The sequence below is a fragment of the Giraffa tippelskirchi genome, chromosome 3 (genome assembly GCF_054371585.1).
Source record: "Giraffa tippelskirchi isolate mGirTip1 chromosome 3, T2T-mGirTip1v1.2.pri, whole genome shotgun sequence".
NCBI classification, from domain to species: Eukaryota; Metazoa; Chordata; class Mammalia; order Artiodactyla; family Giraffidae; genus Giraffa; species Giraffa tippelskirchi.
The window spans coordinates 106,929,079-106,946,316 of NC_137277.1; the positions used below are offsets into that span (position 1 = coordinate 106,929,079).

The 17,238-nt window shown below is 38.8% G+C and overlaps 1 long non-coding RNA gene across 1 annotated transcript; it reads right to left on the reverse strand.

Annotated features, from left to right (window-relative positions):
* Window positions 1-5,834: 5,834 nt before the first annotated feature.
* On the reverse strand, window positions 5,835-17,237 carry LOC145540935 (uncharacterized). Its single transcript, XR_014078647.1, has 4 exons — window positions 16,989-17,237; window positions 14,101-14,281; window positions 6,323-6,403; window positions 5,835-6,166 (listed from the first exon to the last, which is right to left on the reverse strand). It is a non-coding gene; the product is annotated as an uncharacterized LOC145540935 (long non-coding RNA).
* Between the last annotated feature and the right edge of the window lies 1 nt (window position 17,238).

Here is a 17,238-nt window from a genome sequence, read left to right on the forward strand (position 1 = left end):
GAATTGAACCCTGGACCAGGGATCAAACCTATGCCCCCTGCAGTGGAAGTGTAGAGTCTTCACCACTGGATTACCAGGGAAGTTCCATTTTTTGGTTTTTAAAAATTTTTTTAATTGAATTATAGTTAATCTACAATGTTGTGTTAGTTTCAAGTGTACAGCCAAGTGATTCAGTTATACATATATGTATTTTTTCAGATTCTTTTCCTTTGTAGGTTATTGTAAGATATTGAGTATTGAAGTTGGTATTTATCATTGCTATACTTTTATTTCTTCCTCATTCAGCCTTATACACTGGCTAAAATTCTTTTAACATGTTTATCTTAATATGATTAATTTTATTTTGTAATAAGTAAAAGGAGTGAATTTTGGTTAAATATGAATGAGATTTTTTAATGGCGAATAATATATTATGGTAGCTTTGCTAATAGATGTTCAAAAATTCAAAATAGTTTTATTTTGGAGACATTTTCTTATGCTAAAGATGCTTGTCCTAATATACCACTTAGTTATTCTCTTGATCAAATTTGCAATTTTAGCATTTATTCAATGCTTAAAATAACACAAAGATTTTTTTTTTCACGCAAAGGTTTTTAAGAAGGAAATTGGAAACTACTCCTTATTTCTGAGATGTGGTGACCAATATAAAAGAGAAAAATTAGTTACCTAGAGTTAGAGATATTCAGAAACATATTCAGAAAAAAACATATTCAGAAAAAACATACTCAGAAAATAAACATATTCAGAAAACATATTCAGAAACATATTTAGAAAAACATATTCAGAAAAAAAACATATTCAGAAAAAAACATATTCAGAAAACATATTCAGAAAAAAAACATAGAAAAGCATATTGAGAAAAACATATTCAGAAAATATATTCAGAAAAAAAAATTTTAAATAAAAGACCTATAAGTTATTTAGTGACAGATAGGAATAGAGAGCAAGAAATTAATGCTGAAATTTAACTAACTATTAACATTTTTAATGGTAATATAGATTAATATAACTCTTTGGTTTTCTTTATTAATAATAGCACTCTTCCAGAAGTTTTATAAAAGGGCATGTGTGGTTGTTCAGTTGCCAAGTCGTGTCCAACTCTTTTGTGACCCTCCAGGCTCCTCTGTCCATGGGATTTTCCAGGCAAGAATACTAGAGTGAGTTTCCATTTCCTTCTCCAGGACATCTTCCCTACCCAGGGATCGAACCTGAGTCTCTTGCATCTCTTGCGTTGGCAGGCAGATTCTTTACCACTGAGCCACCAGGCAATGTCAGTGTAATTAAGACCCCAAATTAGTTAATTTTGATTTAAACTAAAGAGAGATTATCTGGAGTGTGTTTTACTTAATCAAGCGAGTCCATTCAAAGAAAGTTTGGAGGTCAGAAATGTCCCCTCCTGCTGGGGTCTTGGAGAAGCAGGCTACCCTGAACTTTACAGCTATGAGAAAGTGGATTCTGACAGCAACCACAGGAGCCTGAAAGAGGACCTTAGCTTCAGATGAAATTACAGCCCTGGCAACACCATAATTATAGCCTTGAGGGACCCTGAAGTCTTCGAAAACTGAAGTCATGATTTTCAGTTTTTTAAAATGTCTAAACGATTCAAATAATGGTGTTGAAATGTTGGAAAAGTGATGGAATTTGGCCTAAGTTTTCCACCTTAATTGCTTTTCTTTCATGTTGTTTGCTTTATATGACATATGTTAGTTGCTCAATCATGTCTGACTCTTTGCAGTCCCGTGGACTATAGCCTGCCAGGCTCCTCTGTCCATGGAATTTTTCAGGCAAAAATGCTGGAGGATCCCTTCTCCAGAGAATCTTCCTGACTCATGCTTTAAACCCAGGTCTCCTGCATTGCAGGCAGATTCTTTACCATCTGAACCAGCAAGAAAGCTCTGTTTGCTTTATACATTTTTTACCAGAATAATACATGTGTATGATTTAAGAAGCCAGCCAGCTATAGATATTATCCTTTAATTTGCTACTGTGCAAGTTAAAAATTTAGCTTTATCAATCTGCTCTATTCCTCACCCCAAATAAAAGCAGATGCAGTTACCTTTTATCCTCACTATCCTTTCCAGTTAAAGTAAAATTGTTATTATAATGGAAATTGTTGTTGTTTAGTCACTGAATTGTGTCTGGCTCTTTTGTAACCCCATGAATGGAGACGGTGGCAGGCTACAGCTGGTCATGACTTAGGGAGTAAATAACAACAACTCACACCATGACTGTTTTCAAGCTACCAGTAGTTTAACAATGGCTTATAAGAGTCCTGAGTATTTAATAATTGTCTCTTGACACCAGGCAAAGCTGGCTCCAGCCCAGAACTGTTTATGCCTTTTTAAAAAATTTTTTTGTCATTTTAGTCAGACTTTGGGACAAGGTTGAGATAAAGTTAGAAATTCACCCACCATATTTAATGGGAAGTCTTAATCCCTTACTTAGCTAGTTTGTATAGACATAAACACAGTGACTAGAAAAAAATATTCACATGAGTGAAATAAATATAAGAAATGAAAATTATCTGGAATATATGCGTAAGGTGGTGCTGCAAACAATGATGGATTTGTTTTTTCCTCATTCACCTTCCCTGCCCTAACCTTTAAGTTAACAGGATTTCTTCCCTCTTACTCTTTCTCTCCCTTGCATATGTGTAAACACATCTATTAAAATAACTACAAGATTGAAAAGAAGCAAAATAAAGTTTGCTTCCTTTGACCACAAGCTCAAACTAAAAAAGCTTCACTTAGAACAATGTATTTTTAAATGGTGAGATGTCCTAACACCAACTCATAAGGCATTATCACTAATCTGTGTCTTGGAGGTGTGGTACAAATAAACTTATATATTAAAATAATATTTGCTTTCATATTCATCACTCCTCAGTTACTCAGAGAACTAAATCAGAGAGGATATCTAACTTGTAAAAATTATCTTATCCTCTCTAATTGGACTGTGGAATATTTATCACCAGCTCCATTTCTAAGAAATCTTAAGGCAAGGCCTGAAGGCCACAGGAAACTGTGACTACTAGTTGGTGAAGCTCCCTCATGTGAAACAAGGATTTTCCCCAGATGACATCACTGAATTAATATCTGCAACATGTGATACACAATGTGGAAACATTAAGAATCATGGCACAGAGGTTAATGCTAAATGGCGAACAACACAGTGAGCGAATTAAACTCATACTTCTTTTACTGAGACAAGGTTTGTAAAACACCCACAAAATTCACGAACAGGTTCTGAAAGAATTACACTCCCCAAATTTAGAATGGAAACAGCCTTAGATGTTGTCTTTTTACAGCATTCAATTATAGATAAAGAAATTGAGGACCAAAGTGGTGAAGCCAGTGGTTAAATGGAAACTGAGAGAGACTCAGCATGTCTACCTCACATCTGGAAATCTCATGACTAAAGATTCCTGTCACTCCAAAAATCTCCCCCAGGATCAGGAGAAAATGAAACTAGGAAATGTACATTTCACACACATCTTATTTGGAATGAATACTTCTAGTTTCAAAGGCTGTTGTCCCATTAAAATACCAGCATAGTTTTTTGAGGTGTTCTACTTGTGTGAAATAATTACAAATCTTGGTTTTGAGGATCATAAACTTATTTTTGTTTTGACTGTGACTTCTGTTATTGTATATCACGAGCCTTTGCATGAGTAATATGAGTGAGGAATGTTGCCTTTGGCTGTTTTATGTCCTGTGTCTAAAATGCAGACAATGTGACCAAAAAAAAAAAAAAGTTCTAAAAACTCAGCAATGCTGAAAGAAAACAAAAGGAATTGTGATCTTGGTAACTGCTGTCTGTTTCATGTAAAAATATTCCCAACTTTTAAAAAATTTTATTTTCTCCTCCAGCCAAATGTTTGAAGCAGAACCCATGCTGGACATGAGCCATATCTTGGCTTTAGTTGTCATATGTAGTATTTCAGAAAATATGCTTTGGTTTATTTTGTGTGATGTTATATTACACGAAACAGTCTTAAAATATAGCTATTCATGAGCAATTTCATGACAGAAGTGACAAAACGTACACATGGCTAGAGTTAACTTTTAAAATTTAGGAAAAAAAAATGATCTAGATAATAAAGACAAAAAAATTCCATTAAGTTAAAAAAATATCCCCAAGGTGTGCAGAGTATAGGTGAGCTTTGATGGATAATTACTCAGTTCTCTGATCTTTCAGGTAGGTCCTAATCATTCCAACATTGTTGGCAGGAAAAGATCCAAATTTTACTTTCAGTGAATTGTCTTTTGAGTTAATGACTGTAAGTAGAGCTCTGCAATCAAAAGTGGAGATTATCCAGTATGAACTTCAACAGTGATTATCTACATGCCTTGAGTAGCATCTCTGTTTCTTTAGAGAGCTGCTCTCCCAGGAAGTTGAGGACCATCATTCCTCTTGTTTCACCATCAGTTGCCAATGGATGTGAGCGAATTAAACTTTAACAACAACTCACACCATTTATAATTAAATATTTCAAGTAAGATATTTTAAGCTATTTAAACTTGAATCTCTTTTGTAAAATGTGCATACCATCTACCTTGCAAAGGTATTGTAGGATTAGAGCTAATGTGTATAAAGCACACAGCCCAATACCTGACATATGGTAGATGCTAAGTAATTCACAGTTATTATTATTATATTATTGAAATGTTTTTTAACAAGCAAATAAGCCACATCATATAGAACACTTTATTCAAAACTGGGCTATGACCATTTGTAGCTCAGGAAATCAATTTGGTGTGTTTTGACCAGGATTAAAAGAAAAAGATAAAAATATAAGGAAAAATACCTGTGTACATTAGCATGCACTGGTAAGTAATGTTTTGTGAAATTATTGTTTCTACTACATATAGTGTATGTATTAGTGTTGTTGTTGTTTAGTCACTAAGTCGTGACCCCATAGACTGTAGCCCTCAGGCTCCTCTGTCCATGGAATTTTCCAGGCAAGAATACTGGAGTGGGTTGTCATTTCCTTCTCCAGGGGATCTTCCTGAGCCAGGGGCCTAACCCAGGTCTCCTGCTTGGCAGGTAGATTCTCTACCACTGAGCCACCAGGGAAGCTTATGTATTAGTGTATGTGGGTGCATTTGTGCTAGGTTGAGATTTCTGTGGATCATAGTTAAAAATCTTTTAAGAGCCATTGATAGAGAATTGGGTGAAGAAGTGGCAGGCTTGAAAAATGGGTCCAGAATCTCACAGTATCATATAACCCTTCCAGCTCTGCCCTTTTTGTGAGACTGGGAAATCAGGCCATTCTAAGACCAAGAGTCTGTCCCCCTGCAGGTATTTCTAGGACTGACCACCAGGGAGGACTGGAATAAAATCACCTGGGATGCAGTGCTCTAGGTGGTGCCAAAGCTCAGGACCCAGGAATTCCCTGGCCATACATGTGCCCACATGCCCAAGAGTTTTTGGGAAGGGTGACCTGACTGCCTGGTGCATTTAGAGATCCTGCAATTGATATGATTGCCATGCAACACTGGGATTTACCTGCCAGGCTCCTTTGCCAGGATTTGTACATGTTGCCAGTGATGCTTGGGTGAAGAAAGATATAGATCTGTGGGTGAAGAGCAGTGTTATATTCTGCTCTCGCCTGCACTGCAAGGGCTGTGGTGCCAGCCCCATGATGGAGCCAAAGCAACAACCAGGCCCTCTCCATACTTTCTGGGTGCGAAAAGAATGAGACAGCTGTTTTGTAAATTCCAAAACCACGTTAGAAAATCAGAAATCTTACTGTGTTCTAGGAAAAAATGTAGAATTTCTGAGCAACAGAAAGTGATTCATGCCTGACACTGCAAAAAATAAAAAAGTCATAGTTATCTTTAGTATCATTTAGTATCATTCAAGTTAAGTATCAAATGGTACTTAACAAAAGAGAAGTATTCACACAAATGAAGAATTTGCACATAGAGGCTTCTACTGGAGTGTGGAAACAGCTCCTCCTGTTCCTTGTGGTCAGCAAGGCGCTCTGGACATCAGGAGCTCCAGGAAGCTTGGTCAGAGGAGCTAGTACATGGAAGGAGGCAACTGGTTCACCAGGATCACAGAGGCAAGGACGTGGGAGATTCCAAGTTCCATTTGGCTTCAGTTCAACGTTAAGTCCACAAGAGCAGTTCCTGGAGGTCTAGAGCCAGCCCTGGGCACAGTGCTGAAGTGAGAAATATTTGGACATTATGGGAGACTTAGGTCAGGAGGCCCCATGTATTGAATCACTTCCCCCAATTACATGGTCCCCCCCTACCCTGGTTGTACCCATGAACCACTTCAGGCTTGAGGACCACTCACCAGTGTGGTGCCGCCCTACCTTTGGTCTGTTTTCTGAATAGTTCTCTCCTTCGGTCACCTCTGGAACACTTCAGTGTCCTCCTCGGACACTAGACAGTGTCTAGGAGGAAATGGCAAAAGAGAAGGGGATGAATTTGGGTTTCATGAAGATTTGCAGAATATGTATCATCATCTTGCAAGGAGGAAATCTCCTACAGTTGTCCAGTGAAAAGCTGGTTTCAGAAACCCTGGAATCTCTCCTACACGGGCAATAGGTAATTGAGAGTAGAGCAGAGATGAAAGGAAAACCATGAACAATGCCACCATCCTCACAATGGAGGGAGAACATGTCCAAGTCTCCTCTCTCATTCCTTTCCAAAGACTCAAGTGTGCACACCTGCATCCATCTTTCAGGAAAGTTATTATATGTGTTTTCTAAGTTTAAAAAGGTATGTAACCTTATACATGTGAATGATATCCATGCAAATGCATCAAAAAATGCGATAAGACAATGCATTATTGGGATATAAATGCTCTATTTCCAAAAACATGCTAGAAGATGTTTTATGCGCACACACATACACACACAGAGATGTATGCATGCATGCACGCATGCATTGTATCTACTCCCCAGCCATTAGTAAGAGATTTTCCAAGTCACCTGTTGGGAATCCTGTATTACTCAGGGTGATATTTGTAAGACTGCAACTGGATGCCTTTTGGGTAACTCCACAGTTGAATTTTTAGCACAGACCAGTCATTCCAGGAGTTGCTGTGCTTTTCCAGAATAGACTTAGACATTTTTGAACGGGAAAGCAATTCAACTTATTCAACTTCTTGTAGATGATATATATTAAATTTTCCTGTTATCCACCTTTTTGTGTCTTTTTAAGATATATTTCATATTCCAAATCAAGAGACTTTTTGTCAGAAATTTTCCTTGTAACCTCTTTAAAAATCTACACATTTACAGGTAAATGTAATCCATGTGCTTCTGGTTTATTCTCACCTTCTTCATCAAAATGTTACCCTCTACAAAGTATCTGATCACCAAAAAGCTATATGAGATTTTTTTAAAGGCTTTTTTTTCTTAGTAAAGGGAAACCACATTTGATCAATAACATAGTTATAAAGTCAGTTACATGAGGACTTATGAAGATATATTGTTTTACTATTTAACTTTAATAACTTAGGCTAGAGGTATTTGGAAACTCACCAATCACTGTCAGAAAACTGCACATTATTGGTTTTTTTATTTTCTTCACAAGCTAAAACTCTATTTTTTTGTTTATAAGATGTACTTTATCTTCTCATTACGTGACTTTTTCCCTTAATTTGGTTCCTAGATCTGCACTTAGAATTCATTGCAGATAACTAAGTAATATAACTCTCTTACTTCTCACTACATCTGCACACAAATACTTTATAAAAAGTCTGTAAATCTGTAAACCCAAGCACACAATTATCATACAAAGTTATTAGACACATAATACAAGGCAATAACTCTCTCTAGATGATGAGCTCCCTAAAAGTAAGAGGAACATCTTCCCCATTGTGGTATCTGAACGCAGTAGGCCTTCAATAAATATTCGCTGGGGCTTCCCAGGTGGCTCAGTGGTAAAGAATCCACCTGCCAATGAAGGAAACACAGGTTCAATCCCTGGTCCAGGAAGATCCACATGCCTCAGAGCAACTTAGCCCAGGCACCACAACTATGGAGCCTATGTTCTAGAGCACCGGAACTGCAGCTACTGAGCCCATGTGCCACAACAGTGGAAGCCTGTGGATTTTAGAGCCTGTGCTCTGCAACAAGAGAAGCCACTGCAATGAGAAACCTGTTCTAGAAAGTAGCCCCCACTTGCTGCAACTAGAGAAAAGCCCACATGGAGCAAGGAAGACCCAGTACAGTCAAAAATAAACAAAAGTAAAATTATAAAGAAAGAAGTTTAAGTAAAGAAATATTTAATATTTAAAATAAATATTTGTTAACCAAAGAAAATGTGATTTAAAAATAACAGTAAGAAATATAGTTACAGAAAGAGTCTGTGGATTTAGACCACAGAAGGATGTCATCTGAGCAAGGAGGAATATGTCAACAGGATACAATAGTACTCCAACCCCTACTTTAATCCAGCTTCAAATGGATTAAAGGTACAGGGCTGAGGGCACGAGGGGCTCGGGAATGTCCTCAATCACACAGCTGTTCCAGCCGGGCCCTTCCCAGCACGTCCTTTTGTTGGGAAGAGGTGCTGGGGGCTAGAGTCAGTTACAGGGCTGTAAATTCATTTATAGTGCTTCAGAAATAACCATATTTCAGTTTTTTATGTAGAATTTTATATATAATGTGTATAATGAAACATGACACTATAATGCAAATACATGTCGTGTATATGTTCAGCTATATATACTTTTCATCATACATATAAATTTGTGTAAGTAACATATATATACATATTTATATGTTACCTAAATTACATGTTATCGACATAGAGATTTACATTATAAAGGAATACAGTGGAGGCCACCATCATTGTAGTTGATTGATTTCTTTTACATCAAACATTACTGGCCCAAAAAATATTATTTTTTTACAGACTCTTCAAGGAAGCTGGCGATGTTCTCTGATGTCTGAGGCTTGTTCACACTCTTAACTGTATGTGAATTATCAAAGAATAAAACATGAAATTCCCTATGGACATTTAGGAAATATGACCTCTCCCTAATTGATCTAATCAAATTTCTAGAATCACAAAAGGATAAAGAAAACTTGTTTGAAGTCTCCATTCCCCACCAAAGATTTTCAGTGGATTATTTTTTCAAGCTGCAAAGACTATGAAATGGAGCTCCAAATGGATTCTAAGCCCCAACAGCACTTTCCCACATACTACACATTCCTGACTTTCGAGCAAAAAGTCATAGATCAAAGTTTCAGGCCCACAAATTCCAAGCTTACAAATTCCACAAAACCCCCCTTCACCTTTGTGCAAAAATGTTGATTCGTAACATAGCCATTATGAAGGATATTTAGGTGTGTAAGCAATTATTCAGTTACAAACACCTCATTTACAAATAACCCACACTTGGAACCATTGCAGTCTTCCCTCTTCAATATCCTCTTTTCCTTCATGCTAAAGACTATGGTGATTCTGCCAAAATAAACACAAATGACCACCCCCCCACCCCACCCACACACACACATGCACCAGCCACGGCAATAAACAAGCAACCAGTGCTGTGAGAAAGTTGGAGTATGAAATTAGAGAAAAGCAGGAACTGATACACTTTGCTGTGGGGCAAGACATCAAAATGCAAATCACAGAAGAATTAAAAATGCTATTAGTCATTCCAACTTTAGTGGATATTAGTTTAATCGGAGCTGCTGCCATTCTCATTGAAATCACTTCCTCTCTCTTTTAGTCTTTCTCATTTCCCACTCCTACAAGAGGTTTTACAGGAAAGGTAGAGACCAGCAAAAAGTTGTGGTGCAGGTGGGAATAGGGGTGAGTAAATCACTGTCAGGTGAGATGTAGGGGTGAGTAAGGAAAGCACAGCATGATTTGCGAGACAGTTGCAAATAATAAAAAATAAAATGTGGAACACTACTTCAAATGACCTTTATGTATTTTAGAATTTTGACAAAGCCACAGCTGGTAGCAGAAACTGCCTTCATTCCCTGTCTTCTTCCTTCCTTCATTGTTCCACAGCCACCGGCTCCCAGAGAGCAATTCTACACAGTCCTTTCACTGCACTCATAGGACCCCATCCAACACCACATCTTGGTGACTGATGCCTCCAGGGATGGTTAATGGGTTTCTGTGTCATATAACCTCAGAGGTGCTTTCTGGAATAGAACCAGTTTATGAGTTAAAGACTTCCTATAATAAGCCCACAATAGTTTTCAACGTGATAACAGAAGCAGGCTTTTTTATTGAGCTGGGAAAAGGAGATGGAACTCTCTACATTTGTCCCTTGTTGGACATCTGTGATATGCCTGCCATACGTGGAGCCAAGTGCTGGGAAGCACACAAGGGTGGATCAGTTCTTTTCTCTGTCCTCAGAGTAATTAAAGTCTTGCTGGGAAGATGAATGTGTAGGTTAATGACAATTGCATGTTTAAAGGTTTTATGGACATTGTTACAGTATGGTATGAGTGGTGCAAAGAAGCAGGGTCTGTTAAAAATTTGTGGAGTGGAGGAACTATTTCTAATATTCAATGTTCACAGGCAGAGAGGGTTCATAGAGTCCAGTGTAATGGCAGTAAGTGACTTGTGGGAGTGGAAGACAGAGTAGTAGCAAGAAAAGCAACCTTCCCTTCCTGGCTATGTTTAGGGTCCTAGACTGGATTATATATGGCTTCCCTGGTAGCTCAAATGGTAAAGAATCTGCCTGTAATGCAGGGGACTTGTGTTCAATCCCTGGGTCGAGAAGATGCCCTGGAAAAGGGAATGGTTACCTACTCCAGTGTTCTTGCCTAGGAAATCCCATAGACAGAGGAGCCTGGCAGGCTACAGTCCATGGGACTGCAGAGTCAGACACGACTGAGCGACTAACATATGATACATAAATATTTATACATATAACTGGTCAAGGTATGATGGAAAGGAAAAGCCAGAGAAGAAAGTAATCTAATATCTACTGATACATCAAAAGAAGACTTTTTAAAAAAATATTTATTTATGTATTATTTTTGGCTAGGTCTTCATTGCTGCGTATGGGCTTTCTCTTGTTGCAGTGAGTTGTGGTGGGGGGTGGGTTACTCTTTATTGCAATACACAGGTTCCTCATTGCCGTAGCTTCTCTTGTTGCAGAGCACAGGCTCTAGGGTACATGGGCTTCAGAAGCTGCATCCCAGAGGGCTGCAGAGGTTGTGAGCATGAATTTAGTTGCTCCACAGCATGTGGGATCTTCCTGGACCAGGGATTGAACCCATGTTGCCTGAATTGGCAGGCAGATTCTTAACCACTGGAGCAGCAGAGAAGTCCCAAAGAAGGCTTTTTAAAAATTAATTTTGTTTGATTTTTATGGGGGGGTGAAGGAGTAATTTATAGAGAAATATAATTTATATTATATATATAAATATATTATAAATATTATAAATATAAGGTGAAGAATGATATAGAAGCAATTATTCAAAGGATCATAGCCAGCAAAGAAAACACAAAATGATTTCTGATAAAATGTTCAGATAAATAAATAAAAATAAGTAAATGAAATTTAAAAATAAGTAAATAAAAATAGTTTAGTTGCATGATCTTGCCATGTACTCTTCTCTGATACTCTCTTCCTTTCAAATGAATTAAAAGTCATTAAAGAAAGCTAATTTAGTAATTTCTAGAATATTTTTAATATATATTTATGTTTATTTTGCTTTTCTAAGAAAAAAGTAATCTAAAATGATGATTTCCACAAGAGAAGAAAAGGACAATACGAATCACATTCACAATCATAATCATTGAACTAACACATATAACTGTATGTAGCCACATTAAGATGTGAATGTTGAAGATAATGTTGAATTAAAATTAATCAAAGAAGCATACTGCATCATACACAACACCTAGACATCATCAGAGGCTAAAAGAATGTCTTGGAATATTTTCTTCTCTCAAGAATAAAAATTAAGTTGTTCCAAATTCACTTTATATAGTGCAAGACATCAATAATATGTCCATAATGTATCTGTGATGAAAATATCATTTGAGGGTTCCTGGGCACATGCAACTATTTAAATATGATTTCAGAAAAATTCCGCTGTCACAATGCTATTCCCCAGCAGTGGTGGAAGTACCAGTAACCAGGCAGATACTGGCTTTTCTGGTTCTGAAGACAGCAAAGAATGTTGACAGAAAGCACCACCCCATGATTCATGTGTCAGAACAAGGCTTAAATCACTCTTTAGTAGAAGCATTTCCAAGGTTATTCCTTCCCACAAGCTTTGTATGTAAGATATTCTGCTATCCCCATGGTTACCAAAAGGGGAGAAAAAAGCCACTATACTTCAGATTTCAACTGCTTTGCTGTTGAATCTCAAGCACACAGTGACTTTCACCTCAGCAATGTCTTCTGGATTGTTTCAGTTTTTTCACTGGATCCTGGATATGACTTGTCTTTTAAAACAATGAAAAAATATCACAAACAAACAGCGACGACATGTATCCTTATACACACGTAATAATAAAAGCTAGATTTTTGCATCTAGCTACATTGTTTAAATTATTTGAGGAGCTGGGCAGCAGCGAAATCACCCCCAAAAAAGATGACTTGAGAAAAAATAATAAGAGCAAATGAATGATCTCTTGAGTTGGGTTGTTGGAACCAGCAAATCATGTGAATAGTCCCCATCAACTCCAGTAAAAAGGACTATTTTTAGCTTTGGGGTTAATGGGAAATATTAAGCTCCAAGAGGGAAAAGCATCTAGGTTATATGTTTCATTGGTTATATCAATTCTTTTTTCTCACAGAAAGCATTGAAAAGTACAGCAAACAAAACAAAACCAAAAGACTGACAATGACATCAATATCCCTCGTCCTTGCTTCTCTGGGCTTCCCTGATAGCTCAGTTGGTAAAGAATCCGCCTGCAATGCTGGAGACCTGGGTTCAATCCCTGGGAAGATTCCCTGGAGAAGGAAAAGGCTACCCACTCCAGTATTCTGACCCAGAGAATTGCATGGACTGTATAGTCCACGGAGTTACAGAGTTGGACACGACTGAGTGACTTTCACTTTCACTGCTTATCTAAATGAATCTGTGTCTCTTTAGTGTTAGAGTCAGCTGAGGTGTCATTATCCTTTAGAGGTCTCATTATCCTAGGAGATGGATGTTTTCAGCAAAGTTCTGTCCTATTCCGGCCAGGAAGCAACAACAGAACAGAATCAACACAGGAAATTCAGGGCTTTTATTGTGTTCTCAGTATGTGTACTAGTCACTGTGTAAGATTCAAAGATGAATGTAATTGAATCCTTGTTCCCAGTGGACAATACAGGTTAATAGAGAAGCGAAACAGTTTATTCCACCCTTTATTGTCATTTAATTTCCTCTTTGGTTGCACAGGGAAATGAAGTAAGAGTTTGAAGGAGGAGGAATTAATATCTATTTGAAAAAAAAAAACAGAAATTGCCTTCTAGAAGCTGACCTTGAAGGTGTAGGAAGGGCAGGATTTGAATAGGTGGCAAGCGAAGGGGAGCTGATTATGAAGAGATCAGAGCACCAGTAAAGGCATGTAAGTGGGCATTGGGTCATAATGAGTTTAGAGCTGGTGTTTCAGAGGATATAGACTGCAGGTTAGAGAAAAGTAGCAGATAAATGAGTAGGGTCATTCCACTGAGGGTCTGAAATGCTAGTTTAATAATGCATTTTGATCTGTGGATAATTGAAAGTCATTAAATGTATTTCTAAAGAGTAGTAATTGAGCTTACTAAAATGTAGCCCTGACCATGTTGTGTCTCAAATACAAGAAGCATTGTACAGAGTAAGTGCAAAGTGGAGGTTTAAGAGGAGGCTGAGTCCTTGGGCTTCAGATGGACCACTGTGCTAAAACTATCATCTCTTTACTCTTCAGTAGGGCTGCCCTGCACCATTTCTTTTCTCAACCTCCCACCCCACCCCCAGCCAGCACTCCTGTGCAAGGCTTGCAGGCCAGCCCGGCTCCAGCATTAATCCTTATTCCATTAGGAATATTTCATAAACAGTGTATTTCCCACGCAGCAGCTCTGTATCCCTGAGTATTTAGAAAAAAGAACCAGGAAACGATCAGCCTGATGTTGGGGGGAGTGCTTTCTGGTTAGTACAGTGGCTAACTCCACAGGAATGTTACCTACCTTTTATTTTTGGACCACTTCCTTCTTCATGAAGGCTCAACCTCTGGCCCAGACAACTCTGTGTAAATTCCTGGTGCTTCTTAATGTTGGCAGGATGCACATGAAATGAACTCCAGCTGAGAGAATGCCGTGGCAGGTTGTGTGTGGGAGACCATCACAGGCATCACAGATAAGCTAAAGGCTAAAGAGGTAATAGTGATATGTCAGTCCTATGTCAATGAGACAAAAAGTATGAACAGTGCCCCTTTTAATGGGGACAGTAATCACCTCTAAATGGTAAAGATCGTCTCTTGGGGAGTAAAAGCATCTAACTTGTGTTACATATTAAACACAGAGATAGATACAGTACATAAACAGATATCTGGTATATCTATGGTGGCTCAGCTGCTAAAGAATCCTCCTGTAATGTGGGAGACCTGGGTTCAATCCCTGGTTGGGAAGATTCCCTAGAGAAGGAAAAGACTACCCACTCCAGTATTCTGGCCTGGAGAATTCCATGAACTATATAGGCCATAGGTTTGCTAAGAGTCAGAGATGACTGAGCGACTTTCACTATGGTATTAAATTGTCATGGGGAATATTTTATGAACTTACTAACTTATTGGGGGAAACATGGCTTAAAAGTCTGCTTAGAAGACCAATGACTTAAAAAAAAAAAAAGAAGACCAATGACTTATAGAAACAAGTTGAAACATTGTCATGGGGGCATAGGAGCCTCAACCTTGTCTCTGTGTGTTCCCAGGGAAAGTGGAGAGAGAGTGAGGGAAATCTGTGAGAAATCCCTACCTTGACAAGGCAGAGCTGTCTGAATACTTAGCACTCACTCTGACAAGGCTGAGGTAGGTATTCAGAGAGTTGATAGCAAAATACGACATTCCTAGGTCTTGCCAGGCTGAAAAGAGAGCTTGCTGAGTGGCTGTTGGGGCAGAAGCAAGCTCTCCCACTGAAGAGTATACCTTTCTTTTTTTTCTTTTTAGATTTATTTTTTAATTGGAGGATAATTACTTTACAATATTGTGTTGGTTTCTGCCATATACCAACATTAATCAGCCATCAGTTCAGTTCAGTTCAGTTGCTCAGTTGTGTCCGACTCCTTGCGAATGCATGAACCGCAGCACGCCAGGCCTCTCTGTCCATCACAAACTCCCAGAGTTCACCCAAACTCATGTCCATTGAGTTGGTGATGCCATCCAACCATCTCACCCTCTGTTGTCCCCTTCTCCTCCTGCCCTCAATCTTTCCCAGAATCAGGCTCTTTTCAAATGAGTCAGCTCTTCACATCAGGTGGCCAAAGTATTGGAGTCTCAGCTTCAACATCAGTCCTTCCAATGAACACCCAGGACTGATCTCCTTTAGGATGGACTGGTTGGATCTCCTTGCAGTCCAAGGGACTCTCAAGAGTCTTCTCCAACACCACAGTTCAAAAGCATCAATTCTTCAGTGCTCAACTTTCTTTATAGTCCAACTCTCACATCCATACATGACTACTGGAAAAACTATAGCAATGTCTCTGCTTTTTAATATGCTCTCCAGGTTGGTCATAACTTTTCTCCCAAGGAGTAAGCGTCTTTTAATTTCATGGCTGTAGTCACCATCTGCAGTGATTTTGGAGCCCCAAAAATAAAGTCAGCCACTGTTTCCACTGTTTCCCCATCTATTTCCCATGAAGTGATGGGACCAGATGCCATGATCTTAGTTTTCTGTATGTTGAGTTTTAAGCCAACTTTTTCACTCTCCTCTTTCACTTTCATCAAGAGGCTCTTTAGTTCTTCTTCACTTTCTTTCATAAGAGTGGTGTCATCTGCATATCTGAGGTTATTGATATTTCTCCCAGCAATCTTGATTTCAGCTTGTGCTTCTTCCAGCCCAGTGTTTCTCATGATGTGCTCTGTATTTAAGTTAAATAAGCAGAGTGACAATATACAGCAGGGTACTCCTTGTCCTATTTGGAACCAGTCTGTTGTTTCATGTCCAGGTCTAACGGTTGCTTCCTGACTGGCATACAGGTTTCTCAAGAGGCAGGTCAGGTGGTCTGGTGTTCCCATCTCTTTGAGAATTTTCCACAGTTTATTGTGATCCACACAGTCAAAGGCTTTGGCATAGTCAATAAAGCAGAAGTAGATGTTTTTCTGGAACTCTCTTGCTTTTTCGATGATCCAAGAGATGTTGGCCATTTGATCTCTGGTTCCTCTGCCTTTTCTAAATCCAGCTTGAACATCTGGAAGTTCACGGTTCACATATTGCTGAAGCCTGGCTTGGAGAATTTTGAGCATTACTTTACTAGTGTGTGAGATGAGTGCTATTGTGCAGTAGTTTGAGCATTCTTTGGCATTGCCTTTCTTTGGGTTGGAATGAAAACTGACATTTTCCAGTCCTATGGCCGCTGCTGAGTTTTCCAAATTTGCTGGCATATTGAGTGCAGCACTTTCCCAGCATCATCTTTTAGGATTTGAAATAGCTCAAGTGGAATTCCATCACCTCCACTAGCTTTGTTCATAGTGATGCTTCCTAAGGCCCACTTGACTTCACATTCCAGAATGTCTGGCTCTAGGTGAGTGATCACACCATCGTGGTTATCTGGGTCATGATGATCTTTTTTGTACAGTTCTTCTGTGTATTCTTGCCACCTCTTCTTAATATCTTCTGCTTCTGTTAGGTCCATACCATTCTGCATAGATATACATATGTCACCTCCCTCTGGAAACTCCCTCCCACCTCCCACCCCATCCCACCCCTCTAGATTGTCACAGAGACTTGTGGACACTGGTAGAAGGAGAGGGTGGAACAAATTGAGAGAGTAACATTGAAACATATACATTACCATATGTAAAATAGATTGCCAGTGGGAATTTGCTGTTTAACACAAGGAACTCAAACCAGGAGTGTACCTTTAACTTGCAAATGGGGGTTTTCCAGGGCCTGCACTATAGCTCAGGCTTGTAAGAACATGGCTGAGCATCCCACTGTTGCTCCATTCTTGGGACTGACGTGCATGAAAAGCTTAGCCTTAAATGCTGCCTCTCCAAAACCTGCAAGCTTCTGCCTTCTCAGGAGATCGGGAGATACTCTGAAGGAAGTGCTTCAGCTACACTGGGCTTCCTTTAAGCCAGTGGACTGGAATGGAAGGACTCCTTGGTA